This window comes from Gymnoscopelus microlampas (assembly GCF_963454915.1).
Source record: "Gymnoscopelus microlampas genome assembly, chromosome: 24".
NCBI lineage: Eukaryota > Metazoa > Chordata > Actinopteri > Myctophiformes > Myctophidae > Gymnoscopelus > Gymnoscopelus microlampas.
The window spans coordinates 18,391,515-18,401,514 of record NC_139961.1 but is presented as its reverse complement, the minus strand read 5'-3'; positions in this window follow the sequence as shown (position 1 = coordinate 18,401,514).

Here is a 10,000-nt window from a genome sequence, read left to right as displayed (position 1 = left end):
ATGAATGCCCTAAATCAGGGGTCTTCAACAGGGGGTCCGTGACCCCTAAGGGATCCTCATAGTCACTCCAGGGGGGTCTCCAAATCTTGTGTGATTTTTTTTTTTACATTAACTTGAACCCTAGCATCCCTATTCTGAGGGGAACATTTTTTCGAAAATAGCAGATCTACAAGTTTCTCTCTCACGCCTCACAGCAAGAGGTTTGGTGTAGAAAAAGAGCAGACCAAGTAGAGAGCCAAAGGTCAAGTTTACTTAGGATTTAAGTTAAATGTCTGAAAATACACATTAACACAAATCCAACATATTAGTAGAAAAGATAAGTGAACAACCCAAAAAACATTCATTTCCAAAACACAAGTCTATGAAATCTATATGAAAAAGTTTGATCTTCAACGCAATTTCATTCAATACATAGTGGGGGTCCCTGCTTCATCTCTCTCTAATGCTAAAAACGTTGCAGACCCCTGCCCTAAATTGTCGTATGACAGTGTCACACAAAAGTCATGATTATAGCCAATTTACACCTGTTGTTAGATTGCAGATCCGTAATTTCCGGTAATTTTCGCTATCAAATTGAAAGTAAGAGTGGTTAAGTGTGTGTAGACCTGGAACTGTGTCATTTTTTTGATTTGAGCTAAAAAAGCTTTATTTTACACTTTGGGCTATTCAAAAATAGCAGATATACAAGCTCATAGCGAGTGCCGCGCTACAAGCTTGCAGATCTGCTATTTTTGAAAAATCACGAAATGTGCGAACATTTTTAACTCAAATCGTTGCTTCTGGGGGTCCCTGGAACACAACATTTTGATGGGGTCCCTGGCCCAATGCATATAATTTTGGGGGTCCTTGACATGAAAAAGATTGAGCACCACTGATATAGAAACATACGTTTTTCAGAATACTGTTGAGATTTAGGAGACATGTAGAATCGGCTTCAGGTATCAATGGGTTAACTATATTTTGATGACAATACTTGTGTACTTTCACTCAAGTAACATTTTGAACGCAGGCCTTTTACTTGTAACAGAGTATTTTGATATTGCGGTATCGGTTCTTTTACTTAAGTCAAATATCTGAGTACTTCTCCCACCATGCACTGGTGACTACATAATAACTTCATTGGATCCTTTGGAACACATTTTTCCCCCATGCTGTATAAAGTAGGCCTAACGTTTTTTTTTTTTTTTATGGACATACAAGGTCTCCAGCCGACAGTGACGATATGTTGGATTCATCAGAGCTCTCATTGTTATAGCGGCCCCGAACCGCTGATTGTGGACGCTCAGTCAAGCAAGAGAGAGAGAGAGCGAGAGAGAGAGAGAGAGAGAGAGAGAGAGAGAGAGAGAGAGAGAGAGAGAGAGAGAGAGAGAGAGAGAGAGAGAGAGACAATCAGAGAGTGTGAGAGAGAGAGCGAGAGAGAGAGAGACAATCAGAGAGTGAGAAGAGAGACAGAGAGAGAGAGAGAGAGAGAGAAGAGAGAGAGAGAGAGAGAGAGAGAGAGAGAGAGAGAGACACACAATCAGAGAGTGAGAGAGAGACAGAGAGAGAGAGAGAGAGAGAGAGAGAGAGAGAGAGAGAGAGAGAGAGAGAGAGAGAGAGAGAGAGAATCAGAGAGTGAGAGAGAGAGAGGTTGGAGTGGGTTTAACATGTCTTACCTCACTGCATACAGGGACACACAAACGTGTGCACACACACACAGATATATACACGTGTATGTACTGTAATACATACACATGCATAATGCATGTACACACACACACACACACACACACACACACAAGACACTCCTTAGATTTCTGTGTCAAAGGAATTTCTTATAGTAGAGACTTTGAGCGACAAACACACAGGCACATGTGGGCGTGCAGCCACACACACACACACACACACACACACACACACACACACACACACACACACACACACACACACACACACACACACACACACACACACACACACACACACACACACACACACACACACACACACGTCATTTCTCCTCCTCTAACCATCACCTGTCCTTCCTTCCCGCCCTCTTCTTGTCTTCTCCTCCCCTCTCTCCTCCTCTCTCTCCCTCATCCCTCCATTTCTCCTAATCCTCTTTTTCTCCCATGTTCTCTCTCTCTCTCTATCTCTCTCTTTCTCTCTCTGTCACCTACAGTACTGTTCCCGTGAATCCATGTCCATATTGAGAAGAGAGAGAGAGAGAGAGAGAGAGAGAGAGAGAGAGCGAGAGAGAGAGAGAGAGAGAGAGAGAGAGAGAGAGAGAGAGAGGATATATGTAGCGTCTGGACTCTTAAGCCGTTGTACTCGGCTTAATGTGGAAGTTTTATATGCATAGGGCTGTGTGTGTGTGTGTGTGTGTGTGTGTGTGTGTGTGTGTGTGTGTGTGTGTGTGTGTGTGTGTGTGTGTGTGTGTGTGTGTGTGTGTGTGTGTGTGTGTGTGTGTGTGTGTGTGTGTGTGTGTGTGTGTGTGTGTTCTGATTAGGATAATTCCTTGCTTTTAATACAGCTGTCCCTCCAGCTTAAGGTGGACCAAATGTTGGTGCTGGGAGATTAGTGTACCTCTGACTGCACATTACCATCAACCACACACAGAGAGAGAGAGAGAGAGAGGAGAGAGAGAGAGAGAGAGAGACAGACAGACAGACAGACAGACAGACAGACAGACAGACAGACAGACAGACAGACAGACAGACAGACAGACAGACAGACAGACAGACAGACAGACAGACAGACGGAGAGCAGAGAAGAGAGGAGAGAGAGTGAGACAGACAGACATACAAACAGACAGACAGATGGAGAGCAGAGAAGGGATGAGAGAGAGTGAGACAGACATACAAACAAACAGACAGACATACAGACAAGCAGAAAGGTGTAGCAAGAGGTAGAGAGACAGATGGACAGAAAGAGAGAAGAAAAACAGACACTAAAGAGACACTAAGAAAATGGAAGAAAAAGAGAGGGAAAGACAGCGGGGAGAGAGAGAGAGACACAGAGAGAGAGAGAGAGAGAGAGAGAGAGAGAGAGAGAGAGAGAGAGAGAGAGAGAGAGAGAGAGAGAGGTGAAACTTGAACTAGCTCTGCACCTGTTAGGAGCCTGTGTGTGTGCGCCCGTGTGCGCCCGTGTGTGTGTGTGTGTGTGTGTGTGTGTGTGTGTGTGTGTGTGTGTGTGTGTGTGTGTGTGTGTGTGTGTGTGTGTGTGTGTCCGTGTGTGTGCGCGTGTGTGTGTGTGTGTGTGTGTGTGTGTGTGTGTGGTTGTGTACCTGTGCACCTGTTCTAGGCTGTCAATCAAGAGGTTCTGCCAGGTGGTTAAATACCTTCACACACTGAGGGAATACGCACACACACACACACACACACACACACACACACACACACACACACACACACACACACACACACACGCTTGTGTGTGTGTGTGTGTGTGTGTGTGTGTGTGTGTGTGTGTGTGTGTGTGTGTGTGTCTCACATCAAACATGATGTCACCGTGGTAGAAATGCAGACGTGGGAACAAACAGACAGATCAGATGAGTCAGAGCTGGACGGGGACCAGACACAGAATCTGGGAGGATATAAACACCAGATTTACAAGCTTTCTAAATTAGATGTACTGGCTGCAGGGCATGTTCGGGCCGGGGCACTGGCCGACCGTTCAGAACGCAATGGGACGACGACGCATTCTCACAGCGACCATACTTATTTCCACACTTATTTCCAGTGGTGGAAAGTAACTATGTATTCAAGTACTGTACTGTATTTTGAGGTATTTGTACTTTACTTGAGTATTTCCATTTCCAATACTTTAGAGAGGCAAATATTGTACTTTTACTCCACGGCTATTAGTTGAAAACTTTAATTAGTGTGGTTGAATGGGCAACCAGACTATAGTACTCTTCCCACTTTATTATTCTTTCTAGATAAACTTTTTTTGTATTCGCTATTTCTCCCACAGTTTATTTTTCCCAATTTCGTGCCATATGTCATAATGACCGGCGTCACCGGGAATAGACTGCTTGTACTTTGCTAAGAGATTGGTTACATAGTTTAATTGATATTGATTTATTAGTGCATTAAATTTCCCCATCCACTTTAATGGGAAAATGAAAAAACTCAAATTCAAGTATTTCTTTCTCAGAAACCGTAAAGGCTAGAGTTAAAAAACTTGGAGGGGAGGTTCATAGTTTATTGCCAAATTATGAATAAAATAATTACTCCATAGGGGGCGCCACAAATGCGCAAAATGCAGCCGTTTGATGCAAAAACATGATTTTTGGGGGGATCAATCCTCTCAAAATGAAACACAAGTGATTTTAGGAGTGACGTGATTATACAATTGTGCCGTTACATTTGTGGGGGGGGGGGGGGCTGTTTGTTTAGTGTGAGGGGCCTATTTCCTCAAATCGAAACGGCACGTGTCACGAACGCGGGATCCGATCGGCACCGAATTCGAATCGCACAGCCTCCGACGGTATTCCTCCCGGCGTATTCCTCGCGTCCCAGCGGCCGCCTGCCGCGACCCGTGTCGGCGCAACCACACTTTTTTCACCACCACCACGCAATTTCCCAGAATTGCGATGGGTCTAGTTAGTTACTTTGCAGGTATAAATTATTAAATTATAAAATATACATTAACCACTTAAGCCCTGTTTCATACATAGGCTATTTGAAAATAACGCATCCCACCGCGACATGTTGTGAGCTTGTAGATCTGCTATTTTCAAACACTGTCAGTACTTTGATGCCAATACTTTTGCACTTTTACTCAAATAACATTTTGAACACAGGCCTTTTACTTGTAGAGTATTTGTATACTGTAGTATCGGTACTTTTACTCAAGTAAAATATCTGAGTACTTCTTCCGCCACTGGACGTTTCAGGGGCAAGGCACATTTAAACAACAAGGCAATTCAATGTGCTTTACACAGAAGGAAATACAATTATACAATAAAAAAAGGAGATACAGTTACAGTGCAGAAGAGAAAGAAAAAAGAAAAGAAAGAAAGAAACGTAACTCAATCAAAGGCCGTGGCAAACAGAAAGGTCTTTAGTTGTGATTTAAAATAAATAAGAGTGGCAGCAGACCTGCAGTTTTGTGGGAATTTCTTGTGTGGTGCATAACAACTAAATGCTGCTACCCAGGGGTGGGACCTGTGGTGGAAAAAGTACTCAAATTCTTTACTTAAGTAAAAGTATCAATACTGCAATATAGGAATACTCCATTACAAGTAAAAGTCCAGAAATCAAAATTCTCTTGAATAAAAGTACAAAAGTATTGGCATCAACATGTACTTAAATGATCAAAAGTGAAAGTACTAAAATGTTTGAAAATAGCCAGGGTATAAAATAGGGTTAAAGTGGTTAATGTATGTTTTATAATATCATAATTTATATCTGAAAAGTAACTAGTAACTAAAGTTTTCAAATAATTGTAGTGGAGTAAAAGTACAATATATGCCTCTGAGATAGTGGAGTGGAGTAGAAGTAAAAGTATTGAAAATTGGAAATACTCAAGTACAGTACAAATACCTCAAAATTGTACTTAAGTACAGTACTGAAGTGAATGTACTTACAGTAGTTACTTTCCACCACTGGGTGGGACCAGTCACTCATCTCCCGATTGGATACGATCGCGATACCTAGGATGCCGATTCCATTTATAAGGCGGTTCTTAATTATATTGCGATTCAACGATTCAACGATGAAATGGTAAATGGTGCATTTACATAGAGCTTCTATCCAAAGCACTTTGCAATGATTGTGCATTACGTTCACCCATTCACACACACATTCACACACCATGGGTGGAAGAAACCATGCAAGGCAGCAACCTGCTCATCGGGAGCAATTAGGGGTTCAGTGTCTTGCTCAAGGACACTTCGACACTAACTCTGGGGGAGTCCGGGATCGAACTGGGATCCGCTCCACCGGCCACTCTACCCCTGAGCCACTGACGCCCCGCCCCCATCTATTCATTTCAATGAAAGTTGCTCACAAGTGCATGAAGTACCCGGAAGTACCTCTACTTCCTGAGCCAATAGAGCAGGCGTACTAGCGTTTCAGACGATAGAAGCCTGCGCAGTATAGTGTTTTAAATGCGGAAGTCCTGCAATCTCAGATTTGACCACCTGGCAACGGCAACTTCGCTGTAACATTGTGGTTCTGGGGGCTTGGATGGGTGCCCAGATTTCTCAGTAAAGTGACAACGCTCTTGGTTTGCGCCCGTTCAGAGTATGCGATTGGAAAGGCATGCAGTGCGGAGTCCCCATGGGCTTAAAGGACAGCCGATGATGAAAAAGTCACGATTAGCGCAGCGACGAAATATAACCTTCGCCGCTGCCATCTGCTGGATGAAAGTGGTAACTTATTTCACCTCATATTAAAAAATAAATCGATTCTGAACTATAAAATCTATTTTAAAAATGAGAAATCAAGATATTTGAGTGAAATGATTTAGATTTCCACCTCTACTGCTTCCCCACGTTTATTTGTGGTTGTCGAAACACAAAGCAGATCTTTCCCAGATGACCTGAGAGGTCTGAATGGTTCATGATATCGTACAATGTATTTTATTCAAAGCCTTATAGACCAACAGAAGCATTTTGAAATCAATTATTTGACACACAGGGAGCCAGTGTAAGGATGTAAGAACTGGAGTGATATGCTCCACTTGTGTTGGTACCCACAATCTTATTTTCACAAAGTAACGAGTAACGCGCCCAGTAACGAGTTACCGAACTGGAAAAAGTAACACATTTAGGTACGTTAGCTACGTTACCTTACTGTATGAAACCAAGGTGCATTGATTAGATCAGGGGTGCCATTCTATGTCACACAAAAGTAGCAAAAGTAGCCGATCTACAAGCTGAAAACGTGTCGCAGAGCGACGTCCAGGGAGTAGAGGTACTTCTGGGTACTTCATGCACTTGAAATGAAATGCATTTAGTTATACTTACTAGACCATACCCGTGGGGGGATATGCGCACATGATTTGGCAACCCGGGAGCCAACGAACACAAAAACGCTATAAAAAAGACAATATAATTTGAATACTATTCATTAAGCTACTAATAGGAATGTTGCATGTTCGGAATCGTAACAGCTGAAATCAATAATATATCAGTATTCTGATATCAACCTGCGGGCCGCATTAAGTGAAGGTGGGGGCCGCATGTGGCCCCCGGGCCGCGAGTTGCCCATGTATGGATTAGATGGTCCATTACACAATTAGCTCAATGTTTGGCACCGCTTGCAGACAACGAAAAGTGCACACAACTACAAACTCTGTTATAGCAAAGTAACTGTGTTTTAACACAGCTGCTATGTTTTAACACAGTGCCAGGACTGTGTAACAGAATAACGTGTGTGTGTGTGTGTGTGTGTGTGTGTGTGTGTGTGTGTGTGTGTGTGTGTGTGTGTGTGTGTGTGTGTGTGTGTGTGTGTGTGTGTGTGTGTGTGTGTTAGAGCAGAGAAGTGGAGGATGGAGGCAGCAGGTCAGTGAGGGTTAATCGCTCTTGACTCAGCGCTCATTGTAGCGGTCGGGTCCACTTTAGCGACGAGCATGCGGACCCTCTTAGTGGAAATCCCATTAACCTGACAACGCACACACACACACACACACACACACACACACACACACACACACACACACACACACACACACACACACACACACACACACACACACACACACACACACACACACACACACACACACACACACACACACAGAGCATTCAAACAGCAGACCCCAGAAAGCCATTAGGTTTGAGACGCAACACTCCTGTTAAGTAGCTAGTCTGACGAGGTGATCCAAGAGGGTATCTGTCTGTTAAGCGTTGCACTGTGTGTGTGTGTGTGTGTGTGTGTGTGTGTGTGTGTGTGTGCGTGCGTGCGTGCGTGCGTGCGTGCGTGCGTGCGTGCGTGCGTGCGTGCGTGCGTGCGTGCGTGCGTGCGTGCGTGCGTGCGTGCGTGTGTCAGTGGTGGTAAAAGTATCAATACTGCAATGTAGAAATACTTGTTAGGAGTAAAACTCCGGAATTCAAATGTCCTTGAGTAAAAGTACAAAAGTATTGGTATCAACATGCACTTAAAGTAGCAAAGGTAAAAGTACTCATTGTGCAGAATGTCCCAAGTTCAAAATGTATAAAAGATCTTTGGAAAATAGCTTGTAGATCTGATATTTTTAAATGGCCGAAATATATATAGGGCTGAAGTGGTTAGTGTATGTTGTACATGTATTTGGCCACCGACCCCCCAATCTCAAAATATTTTGTTCCAGGGACCCCCCAGAAGCAAATATTGGAGTTAAAAATGTTCACTTATATATTCTTAGATTTGCATGAATTGTCAATATTTTTCAAAAACAGCAGATCTACAAGCTAATAGCGCGGCACTCGGTGCTCAGCTTGGAGATCTGCTATTTTTGAATAGCCAACGAAATCTAAAATGACACAGATGCTATCCCAGTCTTAACCCCATGCACCGGGAGAAGCATTTGTGTTATTTTTAGATTTGAGCTAAAAAAAAAACATTATTTTACACTTTGGCTATTCAAAAATAGCAGATCTACAAGCTCATAGCGCGGCACTCGGTGCCGCGCTATGAGCTTGTATATCTGCTATTTTTGAAAAATCTTGAAAATTTGTGCAAATCTTTGAATATATATATTTTAAAGCGAACATTTGTATATCAAATCTTTGATTCTGGGAGGGTCCCTGGAACACAATATTTCGTGATGATGGGGGTCCGCGGCCAAATACATATACGTTTTGGGGTCCTTGACATGAAAACGTTGGAGAACCGCTGACAATAGTGACATACGTTTTTTTTTCCAAAAACTGTTAGGGTTTCGAAGACATTTTGCAGAATCGGCCTCAGGTCTTAAAGGGTTAATGGATTAACTCCAAATAATTTCAAAGCTATCGATCTCGATTTTTTTTTTTTCTATTTGTAAACATCAGTGTACAAAGGCCTAACCAGGAACAGCGTTCCTTTGGCTATAGAAACCCTATATATTCAATACATGCAAACACACATCGCTGCAGAGATCCCCGTCACCATCCTTCGCTGTGTTTTAAGGTCGTGGAGGAGAGACCAAAGGTAAAGCGAGGGAGAGACGTCACGCCTCAGGAGACGTGTTCACGCGTGTCAAAGCGGCGTCCGCTTGACACGCGGTGAAAAGGTAGACTTGTTGTATGCTAATGCGCTGCCAACCTCCCTCGCCCTCTCCCTCTCTCCCTCTCACCCGCACGCATGAACGCAGTGGTGTAAAGTAACTAAAGTACATTTACTCATGTACTGTACTTAAGTAAAATGTTTTGGTATTTTTACTTTACTGAAGTAATTCCAGTTTTCAGTACTTTTACTTCTAGTCCACTACATCTCAGAGGCAAATATTGTACTTTTACTCCACTACAATTATTTGAAAACTTTAAGTTACTAGTTACTTTATAGATTCTGATTATTATTACAAAACATACATTAACCACTTCAGCCCTATACATTTCGGTATAGGCGCGCACACACACACACGCAGACGCACGCACACGCTATCAGCTGCTGAATCACTGAGCGCAGGGGAATAACGCTGTAGTGTATTAATGTTGGATCCGATCAATAAACGGCAAATAATAAGACTTCTCTCAGGAACAACCTGTCTGGAGAATCCATTTTTACCAGCCTTGAGTCGTTGTATAAACGTGAAACAGGTGGTGGTTTCATCAAAGAATATATATATATTTTTTTTCTCTTTCAGACAGGCTGTCAACATGGCTGGTCCCGTTACAGTAAGGTACAGTATGGAGGATTATAGTGACATATTCACGAGTCATTTAAAGATACCGATTCAATTGGTAGAAAGGCCTATATGTCAGGTGTTAATTGTGTTGACTAAGACTAAAGGACTAAGATTTTGATATTCAGTCGACTAAGACTAGACCCCCCACACACACACACACACACACACACACACACATACGTGACAATCTGCTGCAGTTCGA